The sequence below is a fragment of the Natrix helvetica genome (genome assembly GCF_964273705.1).
Source record: "Natrix helvetica genome assembly, chromosome: 11".
Classification (NCBI taxonomy): Eukaryota; Metazoa; Chordata; class Lepidosauria; order Squamata; family Natricidae; genus Natrix; species Natrix helvetica.
In genome coordinates, this window is record NC_138562.1 from 4151813 (window position 1) to 4164606 (window position 12794).

Below are 12794 nucleotides of genomic sequence, written 5' to 3' on the forward strand. Positions count from 1 at the left end.
AATTCTAGGCTGCTTCTCTCCTTGATTAGTTTCCATCCATTGTTTCTTGCCTTTGGGTGCTGTGGAAAATAAGTCTCCCCCCCCCCCCCTCTTCTTTGTGTCAGCTCCTCAAATATTGGAAGACTGTTATTGTCTCTAAACTGTTGCTATCTCTTTTATTAATATTGCTGTTATCTCTTAGGACAGTGTTTCTCAACCTTGGCAAGTTTACAATGGATGGACTTTAACTCTCAGAATTCCCCAAACAGCACAACTTGTCTTAGGGATACAAATACCTGAAAGACAGCGAATTTCCCAAGAAGTCTCAGGCAGAGGTGGGTTCCTACCAGTTCAGACCAGTTTAGCCAAACTCATAGTGGTTTGGTGGCCTGGGTTGCTGGAACCAGCAGCAACCCAGGCCTGCCATGCTCCCGAACTGGTTCTTCCACAGGGCCGGCATCTTGATTTTCAGTTCTGTGCAGGCAGAAATTTTTGCGTGCACTGAACCGGCAGTAGTGCTGGGAGAAACCCCTGATCTCAAGGGGCTGTTTCGCTTCCCCAGAAATCACTCTCTTCCCCACACAAGGGTGTTTAATTTAATTTAATTTATTAGATTTCTAGACCGCCCCCTCTGCCCGAAGGGACTCTGTTCTTCTGTGACCGGCTGCTTGGGGGTTCTGAGGTCCCTGGGCGGGCAGCCAGCGGTGCTCTGTCTTGTTCTGAGGCCAGCTTTGCTCCTGTGGCTCTTGACCATTTTCTTGAAGAAAGATTGAGTAGCTCTGAGATTGAATACCTCTTTGCCTTGATTCTTTGGAGCCCCTGCTTCCCTGCATTCCTCTTTGCTGGGGCTCCCTTTTCTGCCCCTCCAGCTGCCTTCCGGGAACCTCTTGTCCAGGGGTGGGTTCTTGCAGGCACTACTGCCGGTTTCCTCATGGGGGCATGCGCAGTGCAATAAAAATTGTTCTGCGCATGCACAGAAGTGAAAAATAATTTGGTGGTGTCTATGGCGGGGCCCGGAGAACGATTCGGGGTGTGTGGCAGGCCTGAGTCGCTGCCGGTTCCAGCAATCCAAATCAACTTCTAGTTTGGCTGAACCAGTTCAAACTGGTAGGAACCCACTTAATCCTGCAGGGAAAGATTGAAGGCAAACAAGGTCCAGGCAGAAGAAGAACATCATGGCTTCAAAAATTAAGGGACCAGTTTGGACAAAACTCAGCAGCACTTTTTCATGCGGCTATTGATAAAAATAGGATCACCAACAAGATTGCCAATGTCCGATGACAGATACGGCACAAGAAGAAGCTGATCATTTATCCCAACATGAAAGAGAATAATTTGTGGGCTTAAATCATTTTCTCAGTCACATCTTTCATCCAAGACTTCCCTTAAGAAATAGTCTAATCTAAGGATCTCTATGAAGCTGCCTCTCTGGGTGTCAACGCAGGAAGCTTTTTTAAGAAAAGGAATGGTGGCAAAGCCAGATCGGTTGACGTATGGAAAATTTTATCTTTTAATTCCGGTGACCCAATACTAAGGATGCGGGAAGAACTTGAATGAGAAGGTTATGCTTACCATTGGTTTACTTATCAGCAACTAAAAGAAAGGTTTAAATTGGATAAAAAGTGCTATGGATTTGATTTTGTTAAAAATGAATTGGAACTTTCATTATGAACGTATTATTGCTAAGACTTATAAAATGTTATTGAAACTGAATGTAGAAAATGAACATGTAAAACATTATATGGTTCACTGGGCAAGGAATTTTGGATATAAATGTGATGCTTAAACAATGGGAAAATATGTGGATGAATGGTTTAAAATTTACATTAAATTTCAAGGTATGTCAAATGAATGTTGGAAGTGTAAAAATGAAGAAGGGACTTTTTATCATCTTTAGTAGACATGTGATGAAGCAAAAAAAATGGAGTACGATTCACACTCTAATACAGAAAATCCTGAAAATGGAAATAGAAATGAAACCAGATTTTTTTTCCTTTTGGGACTAATAGAAAAAGAACTGGAGAAAAAAAATGGAACTTCGTTACTATATATGTTGACAGCAGCAAGACTATTGAATGCAAAAAAATGGAAAGACCCTTTGTTACCTACCGTGGAAGAATAGTTGCAGAAGTTGATGGAGTTGGCTGAAATGGCAAAACTGGCCACTTTGATTAAAGAAAAGAACATGAGAACTTTTCTTTCCACGTGGAAACCACTTCTGCTTGATGTGCAAAAGAATGTAACTTTGACTTTGGGCTTTATAGATTAGATTAATAGACCTTTATAGAAATGATTTGTTCATATTATGGAAAAACAAAAAAGCTGTGTTTTGATGCTAATGCCTTATCTGCAACAGAAAGAGTCGGAAGTCAATGCTTCTTTTCTTTTCGCTACCTTTCCTCGCCCGTTTCCCCTTTCTCCTTCCTCCTCACTGCTCTTTTATTTACTTTTTTATTTTGTATTTTGTAATATTTAATAAAGAATGTTTTTAAAAAAGAAAAGAAATCAAATTGTCTAATCTACAAGAGGTTGACTCTGCTCCTTGAAGTAGTAAATCTCCAATCACCAAAACGTGGCCTCTTTTTTATTTGGGAAAATCTGAGTTACATCTTATCACCGGTACATTTGGCAAAGTCTTTTCTTCAGGTGTTTCCTTCCCGAGGGAGGATATGAGGTTGATGGCTCCGTCCCAGAAAGGGCCAGGGCTTCCTTCTCTCTGCTCCTTGGTTCTTAGCGTGACTTGTGGCTGTCAGTCTTGCCCTTCCCTTTTGTCTTCCTCACTGTGCTCTGCTTCATCTTCCTTGGCATGCTCTATTGGGAAAGACACTTCTGAATTTCTGAATTCAAAAGAGTTTGTCATGTTCATCAGATTCACTGTTGGAACTCAGAGGGCCTCGTGTGGGAGAGTCTGCAGTCTTGGGGGCTTGACTGGCCCCCAGAGACTTTCCTCAATAATCTAACCAATTTGCACTTCTGGCAAGTGTAACTTGGTCCTCCATAGGTAGGAATACAAATACCGCACTCTCTTTTGTGTGTAACAATGCTGTCCCAAAGGTGCTTTCAACACACCACTGGACTTTCTTGATTTTTTTTCACCTTGAAAACTTTCTTTACGGTTTTGTTTTTTCCTGCTACAAATATTTATTTTTAGTTTGTTTGTATCTCCCCAGGAATTAGAACAGAGTCGTGTGTGTGTGTGTGTGTGTGTGTGTGTGTGTGTGAGAGAGAGAGAGAGAGAGAGAGAGAGAGAGAGAGAGAGAGAGAGAGAATATGTAAAAACAAAGTCTATATAAAAAGTAGCAGGCATTTTATATATTTCACTTATACCTAAAGTGGGCTGACAACTAAAATTGAGTCTTTTGCTCCCTCTTGTGGTTAATGCTAAATTAGCACATTAAGTACAATGGATCAATCTTGTTTGTAGGGCAATAATAAACAAAATTTAAAAATAAGGGAGAAAAAGAACTAACCAAAGGAGATCACAAAAAGGAGGTAATCATTCAACTCACAGACGGATTTACTGTCACCAAGAAGAGAGCAGTATCCCGTTCTCTTTCACTTCCTTTTCTATTATTCCCTTTTTTTTATTATTCCCCTGCTCCAGTGATGGGTTTCCTTTTTTTTCCACTATCAATTCTCTCGTGCATGCGCAGAAGCATCCGGGCGGGTGGGCGGAGCCTCCCACCACTGCCACCACCTCTGCTCTGCTCTTATTTTAGTAGCTTCTGGTTGATGAAATTCCAGAGAGCCACAACGGCCTGTCGCCATTCTTCGATCCTCCTCATCCTCCTAATCCTCCATCCTTAGGAAACTTAGGGGGCTCCTTGGGGACAGAAAGTAACAGATGTGGGGCAGCTTCAAACATGGGCAGGGGTTGGAATGTCCCTCAGTGTCCACCAGAGCCAAGCAATGGGGAGAGGGGGAGGGAAGACACCCAGCCTCCCACTAGGGTCCAACTGGGGGAGGGGGGGTGTCTGTGGAGATTCCCAGTCATCCAGATCATGGTTGTCTCAAAGGTGCTTTTTTCTTCAAAAGCAACCAAACTTTTTTTCCTTGTGGAAGAAGACAATGTTTCCCTTTTCATCCAAGAAATTCCATCCGTTCTAATGGTGGCGTAATGGAAGGACAGGTACTATCTATCAATGGCTACCGTATTTTTTGGTGTATTAGACACATCTTTTTCTTCTGGGTTTTTTTTGCAAAAAATGGGACATGCAGAGCGTTTGGGAGGCCTGCCGAGTGCAAACACTTTTTTTTAAATTTACCTCTTCAAAATCTTGGTGTGTCTTATACTCCGGTGCATCTTATACTCCGAAAAATATGGTATGTATAGGTACCAATAACTGTCCTTCCATCCCTCCACTGTCAGAACTGATGGAGTTTCTTGAATGAGGTTAGATGGTTTTTTTCCCCCTTCTTCCTCAAGGAAAAAACAGCCCAGTTGCCTTTGAAGGGAAAAAAAGGGGCCTTTGAGACGTGGGGGAGATGATTCTTCAGCCTCCCACCAGCATTTAAGCAGGTGAGGGAAGATCCTCCAGCCTCCCATCAGTAGCCAACGGGCAAGCTCCTTGGGGTTGGGCAATACCAAAGCCCTCAGGAGCAACGCGGGGTCCCGCATCTGCTCCTGGTCGCCCCCTTGTTGAAAGTCAGAAGACAGTTTTCTTAGGAAAACAAGCAAAATTCTTTTCTATAGAAATTTGGGTGAGTTTCTACCATTGGCTTTCTGGGCTGTCTACTTTGTTTTTAGTGGTTAAGATGGTTGATATGTCATGCCTTCCGGCATTTTTTTTAGTTTTCCTCAGCGCTGGTGCATCTTCAGTCAAAATGGAGTTGTACTTCATTCATTTCAGGAGTCTGTAGAAAACTGAACCCAGATGGAAGTTAATGTTTGGAAGTCCCTGAAGTCATTTGAGACGATGTATTCACCACAGATAGAATAAGGCCTGCTTAGGAGGTGCGGAAAACGGTCATAAGTCACTTTTTCCAGTGCCATTCCAATGACCAACGGTCATTCAGCATGGCAAAACAATTGTGAGTCACTTTTCTTCAGGAACATCGTAACTTCGAACGGCCACTAAGTGAACTTTTGCAAGCTGAGGACGACCTATCCTAACTTAATGACTGCAGAGATTCACTTAACGTCCGTGGGAAGGAAGGTTTGTAAAAAGGGACATAGGCCCCCACTTTGCAAAATTTCTACGGGGTAAACATCAGTTAGCCTCGCAATGGATTTTGGAACAAATCTGCAAATCCAGGATAGAGGAGTGAGCGCAATAAAAAGCCCCTGCCCCTGCCCCTTTGTTGAGTTGCGGGCACGTTTTTAGCCCATCTTATCATTGTTTCTTTCACTACTTCTTCCAGTTTAATACTCAGTAAATAATTATATATATACAATTATTCTCATTCGCCATCTACAGGCTGGTGTTTTTGGCTTCATGTTTGTGTGAAACACAAATTTTCACTCACACAAACATGAAGCCAAAAACACCAGCCTGAAGATGGCGAGTGAGACCTCGCCGAAACGTTGCCAAGACAATCTCAACCTTACATGGGAAAAGGCCCGAATACAACAAAACCAGCATACCTACACCGTGAAAATCTACGAAATATATATATATATATCTTTCCCTAGTAGTATTTGATCTAGTTCTGTTGATTCTTTATGAAAATTATACATTCTTGTGTCTTTCTCATCTCTTGATGGTATTTGCAAAAATGGCCACCATTCTAAATTAATCCCTTGATTGTTCAGCTTGTTTAGATTTGAGTTCCCCTTTTATCATTCAAAATGTCCTTACATCTTGCAATTTTTTCCACATCAATCACATTAGGATGTATCAGTGCCTCCAATGTGGAGAGCCAGACTGGTATTTTCATATAATGTCTTTCTTCTAACTTTTCCCCATACTAACAATAATACATTTCTAACAAAATGTCTTTGAAAGTATCCATGTATTTTATTTTTGCCATATCATAAAAAAGCATGCCACCCCAATTCGAGATCATGCTCCTCCAAATTTAATCATCCTTATGTCTCAGATTTACCCATTTTTTCACCCAGTCAAGTGCAGCAGCCTGGTAATATAGCTCCCAATCTGGCAACCCAAAGCCCCCTTTATGTTTAGTATCCTGTAGCAGTTCCAATTTTATTCTTGCTTTTTTCCCTTGCCAAATATATTTTAATGTCATTTTATTTAGTTCTTCAAAAAAAAAACGATAACTGCACATTTTTCCATTTCTCCAAGTCTAATTTAATTTGTTGTAACAGTTTCATATACTTATCTTCCTTAATAGTTGCACATCTTGCTGTTAACTGAATTCCTAAATATTTAACTTTCTTCACTATCTGAATATCTATTTTCTCCAGCAGCTCTTTTTTTGTTGTTTGTTTGTTTCTCTGTAACATGTTTGGCTAATATTTTGGTTTTCTCTTTATTCACCATATTCTGCTATCATTTTATTAGCTTGGGTCCAGTTTCTCGTGGTTCTTCTAAAATGACCGGGTCATCTGCAAATGCCTGTAATTTGCATTTTTCTCTGTTTATTTCCATTCCTTTTATTTCTGGATCTTTTCTTCTATTTAATACTTACAGTGTTAACATAAATAGTAAAGGGGACAGAAGACACCTTTGCCTCATGCCTTTCCTTATGTTAAAGTTCTCTGTCATGTCCCCATTGACCATCACTTTTGATGTTTGTTTAGAGTATATTGCCTTCATCATGTTAATAAATTTCTCCCCAAAATCCTAATATTTTAATTGTAGTAACATGAATTGCCAGTTTACATTATCAAATGCTTTTATGCATCTAAAAATATCAATGCTATTTATTTTTCGGAATGTATTTCATAATACTCCAGCATGTTCAAGATAATTCTTACATTATATTTAATTTGCCTTTTCGGTAAAAATCCATTCTGGTCTGAGTGTATAAATTCATTCAGGAATCTTTCTAATATCTCTGCAATTATTGAAGCATATATCTTGTAATCTGCATTTAATAGTGATATTGGTCTGAAATATTTTATCTGTGTGCTATCTGATTCTTCTTTCGGTGTTAAGAGTTATATTTGCTTCCCTCCAAGTACTTGATATTTTAGCCTCTAACAATACTTCATTGCAGGAGTGAAATCGACTTACCTTCGCTACCAGTTTGCAAATGTAAGAACCTTCCAGGCATGCACAGAGCGTCAAAAACAGGACGCAATGATGTCCAAGTGGGGGGCAGAGCCTCCCACTGCTGTCGCTACCGGTTTGCCCGAACCAAATGGAACCAGCTGAATTGCACCACTGCTTCATTCTAAACTTCCAACATTGGAATACCTAAAATATCTTGTAGGCATTTATAAAGTTCTGCTGGTAATCCATCTGGTCCTGGTGTTCTATTGTTTTTTTTTACTCTTAATCGCCTTTGTTAGCTCCATCATTGTTATCTTTTCATTTAGCATATCCTTCACTATTTCAGGTATCTTTGGTAGTTCAGCTTTCTCCAAATATTGTTTTTTTTTCTTCTGATACTTTCTCTTGATTATATAATTTTTCATAGTAATTCTGAATTATTTTCTTTTTACTTTTATTTTGGTAGTGAAGGATTCCCTTTTCATCCAATACTTTGAATTTGCTTCTTTTCTTTTTCCTTTTTCAATTCATATGCAAAGCATCCTCATGGTTTAATTGGCATTTTCAAAGTAATTTTGTTTTGCTCCTTTAATTTTTTTTGTGCTAATTCTTCTGTTTCCATTAAGTTGAGTTTGTGTTTAATTAACTCAATATTTTGAAACATTAGCTCCATTCCGTAATCTCTACTCACTTTCGCCTTGTGTTGGGTCTTTATTTAATAAGTCTGTTTTTAGTCAATTATACAGGAACTGTTGATTCAAAAACAGAGCTCCCAAATCACTATTTTAATTTCTCATCAATATTCAATCAAATCAATTTAAATACATCAGGGGGTTATCCACCCCTCAAGTTACTTTTATATATTCAGTAATATTCAGGGATATCTAGGAAAAAGTTCTTGTTTGATGTTCCAATCTCCAGTGGTCATAAGGTAGATATATATAATTCAATAGATATTTTCAGTCCTTTAAATGTTTATTCCCAGGTTGCATAGCTCCTCTTTCATCAACAGATGGCGATCTCTGCTTTAATCTGCAGCCCCTCTGCTTTGTTTTGACAAGTCCAATTTAATTATCTTGCTTATTTTAAATTATAAGTTCAGTAAATGAACCACATCAATAAAAATAGTTTGGGGTCGTGGTTTCAGCATTTTGGTGTGCCTTCTTAATATCATGTTTTGTTTTGAGAGTTCAAGTTTCTATTTGTTTTTTTAAACAAATTTTCTCTTCTTAAATTTTCCGGTATATTTTTTTAAAAAATGCTTGCATGTCACTATGACAAATCATTCCAAAATATATTCCCCTTCAATTTTTATGGGTCAAGGTTCAGCAAAATATACTCTCTCCGCTGCTGCTCCTCGTCTTTGGATGAAAAGACGAGGCTTTCCAATTCAGGGACATGAGATACGGTTCTCCTCAACCTGCAAGACAGTCCCCCTTTACCTCACTTCCCCTCCAGGGTGGCTATGGCTCCAATTGAAGCCCTCCAACGGGGAGAGCTTGGAACGGGGCCGTGGAGCTCTCGGTCCTTGCTTCTGAATGTGCCGGAAGTACAACTGGAGGTCCTAGGGGTCCAGCTTCTTGACGAAGGAAGCATCGGCCACTTCCCACACTTCTCTTTGTTAACTGTAACTTTTATACACATAGAAGAATTTCTGGAAGAGAAGGGAAAAGAAAGTCAGGCTGGGGTTTGGGGAGAGGGTAGGGATCAAGAGTGGAAGGGGCTCATGGGAACCCCAGCTACTTTGTCTCCATCGGTGCTCTGTGAGATTGGGTGTTTTTTCTACAGATGTTTCATGACCCAACTAGGTACTGTCATCAGTCCTGGAAGGGACTGGCATTTATGGAGAAGAGGAGGGGGAGTTGGGAGAAGGACGACTTGAGGTCCCTGGTGCTCTCTGAGCTTGGGTGTTTTCTTGGGGACGTTTCATGATCCAACTCGGTAATGTCATCAGTGCTAGTAGGGGGAGAGGAGGACGAAAAGGAGGATGACGACTGTGGGATCCTTCTAGCTCTAATATTCTATGTTCTATGACTGTGCAAACAACCATAACCTAAGCAGCATTGAATCCAGTTAATACTAGAATGGGAGGCCACATGGGTATTGAAAATATTTCCAGACAGAAAACCACTGCTGCGCGGTTGCCTTTACAATAGAGAGGGATGACCACATACAGGCCAGGCAGTCCTCAACTTAGTTAGTTAGTTTATTTAGTGACCATTCAAAGTTACAATGGCACTGAAAAAAGTGGCTTACGACTGTTTTTCACACTTACAGGTGTTGCTGCATCCTCAGCTGAGGACTACCTGTAGAAGGGAGATTTTTTCCCTTCTTTTTAATAAATTGGACCAATAGGGGGTGGGGGTGGGAAGGAGACAGGAAGTGGAAATCATTGCAATGAAAAAGGCTTCTAAAAATCAAAAATGTTAGTGGTGTCCATTATTTGGATCAGCATCAAGAACCTGATAGCAGTTACAGAGAATCAGATAACAGAGTTGAAAGGAACCTCGGAGGCCATCTAGTCCAACCCCCCTACACCATTTCTGACAGATGGCAGTCCAGTCTCTTTTTGAAAGCTTCTAGTGATGAAGCTCCCACAACTTCTGAAGGCAACTTCTGTTCCACTGGTTGATTGTTCTCACTGTCAGAAAATTTCTCCTTATTTCCAGGTTGAATATCTCCTTGTTCAGCCATGCCCAGCTCCTGCAACCATTTATCATGTTTGAGCCTCCAGTCCCTTAATCATCCTGGTTGCTCTTCTCTGGACTCTTTCTAGAGTCTCAACATCTTTTTTATAGTGTGGTGACCAAAACTGGATGAGTACTCTAGGTGTGGCCTTACTAAGGCTTTATAGAGTGGTATTAGTATCTCACTTGATCTTGATTATATCTCTCTGTTAATGCAACTTAAGATTATATTGGCTTTTTTGGCTGCTGCTGCACACTGCTGGCTCCTATTTAGCTGGTTGTCCACTAAGTCTCCATGATCCCTCTCACAGTTACTGCTATTAAGCCTGGTTTCCCCCAGTCTATAAGTGTCCTTTTGGTTTTTCTTACCTAAGTGTAGGACTTTACTTTTCTCTATGTTGAACTTCATTTTGTTAGATAGGACCCAGCGTTCAGGTCTGTCAAGATCCTTCTGGATCTTGAGCTTATCTTCTGTTTAGTCTAGTGGTTAAAGCACCAGACAACTTTCTAGCCCCACCTTGGGACAAAGGCCACCTGGGTGACTTTAGGCCAATCACCAGCAGAGGGTGAGTTCTAGTCTTGCTTTAGGCATGAAAGCCAGCTTGGTGACTTTGATCCAATCCCTCTCTCAGTGCAACCCACCTCACAGAGTTGTTGTGAAGAAAATCAGAGAAGAAAAAGAAGAAGCATTAGGGTTGTCCACCATCTTGAATTATTTATAAAAATAATAAAGGCAAGACAAAAAAAAATTAAGCAGTTAATATAAACTAATGTGGAAGAAAACAAGCCAGCTTGGGTCATACTTACAATGACGGAGCAGATGCTGGAATACATGCTCTGGAGATTATTGCACATTTTATAGTCAAACAAAGTGGTGGGAACCTCCTCCCACTTGAGAAATGAGACGCATGACTTAAGGGTCTTCCTGGAGACTTGGGCCGAGGGAGGAAGGAAGGAGTCAGATCACCTGCTTCTGATACTGTACGTGTTCTACAGAGAAACCCCAGCCTTCTCCGTGGACAGAGGGAAGAGGATAAACTGTCCCAGGACTAAGATATGGCAGGCCAAGGGGTCAGTGATGACCACAGCATCTCTGTCCTGAAAGGAGACATCTCCCAATGTCTCCAACAGGATGATGAGCTAACCGGGTGCCAAATCTCTCTACAGGTAGTCCATGACTTTTGACTGAAATTTCTACTGCTATGCGACAGTTGTTAGGTGAGTTTTGATCCATTTTACGATCTTTCTTGCCATAGTTGTTAGGGAACCTCTGCAGGTGTTAAGTTAATGGCAGAGTTGTTAAATGAATCTGGCTTCCCCATGGACTTTGCTTGCCAGAATGTTCCAACAGGGGATCATGTGACCCTGTTAATACATAAGTGCCTAGTAAGGGAAACAACAGGAAGAAAACAACACTCCCACCAGGACTGACAGGGCAAGCCACGTATATATAAACAGAGACACCCCCCTCCCTTCTAGCACTGATGATGTTACCTAGTTGGGTAAGGAAAGGTCTGCAAGAAAACAACCAAGCTTAGAGCACCAAGGATCCCTCATTTCAACCCTGATTCTCTTAAAAAATCAAGCAGAAAATGGTGCCCTTCTCAAAGAACAGCCAAGCAAAAAACCTACACCCACATTAAAAATGATAGGTTATGCTGTATATAAGCAGAGATCAAAACCTCCTGCTGATGCTGTCACCTAGTTGGGTCATGAAAGGTCTGCAAGAAAAGAACCAAGTTCAGAGAGCATCAAGGACCTCCCAACTTCAGGATGGTCCAGAATCTCTTTGCATTATCAGGAGAATAAGATTGCTCTGAGTGAAGATGGGGATGCAGAGTGGTCTCCTGAAGGAGGCAGCCTGGGCAGACCAGGAACTTTGGTTACCCAGTCCTCAAACTCACCTCTCTGCTCCAACCATTTGACAGTTGAATGATGAGGGGGACAAGGCTTTGGAGGACTGATTTTTTCACTTCCCCGTGTGTCCCCCTCACCCCTTTCAAGAGCGAGCCAAAAATAGTGATGGCGTTGTTCCTCAGTTCGATGTCGTCCTACGAAGGAAGAGAAACAGGTTAGTCCCTCCAATAGCAGAAAGTCTCTGTAGCTCCCTGCTGAACTGGGGGATTCTTGATGGGGTCTGAGTGCAAGTCCATTCTGGCCCTTCCCAGGCTCCGGAGGGTTTCCTGAACTCTGGGGAGGGTGAAAATGGCCTCCTCCCATCCCCCACCCCCTGGAGGCACTCTGGAAGCCGGAAATGGATTGTTTTCTAACTTCCAGTTGGCCCGTTGGGCCCATTTTTCACTCTCCCCAGCCTTCGGAGGCTTTCCTGAAGCCTGGGGAGGGCAAAAAACGGGCCAACGGGCCAACTGGAAGGCCTCTGGGGGCCCGGGGGAAGTCATTTTCACCCTCCCCTGGCTTCAGGAAAGCCTCTGGAGCCTGGGGATGGTGAAAAACAGGCCCAATGGGCCAACTGGAAGTTCAGAAATGAACTTCCGGTTGGCCGTTGCATCCGTTTTTTGCCCTCCCTAGGATTCAGGAAAGCCTCCGGAGCCTGGGAAGGGCCAGAATGGATTTCTGCTACATATTTCAGTTATGACCCACTTTGAACATGCTCATCAATCCAACTATGGATCTGTTTAATTGTCATACTGTCCTGTCTTCAATCAGCTAGCTTGATAATCAGCATGTCATTGGGTGCTTTGTCAAACACTTTGCTGAACTCAAGATACATTATGTCTACCACATTCCCACAATCTACTATGGACATTTTGGGGGGTGGGGGTATTTTTTTATTTGGTTGCTCTGGCAGGAATATTTTGGAAGTGGCTTGCCCCTGTCTGCTTCCTAGGAGTGAGAGAATGTGACTGACAAAGGTCACCCAGCTGCCATCAAGCCTAAGGAAAGACTAGGCCTCCTGCTTTCTCCTTTCTCATCTTTAACCTCTACACCAGGGGTGTCCAAACTTGGGAACTTTAAGACTTGTGGACTTCAACTCTCAGAATTCCCCAGC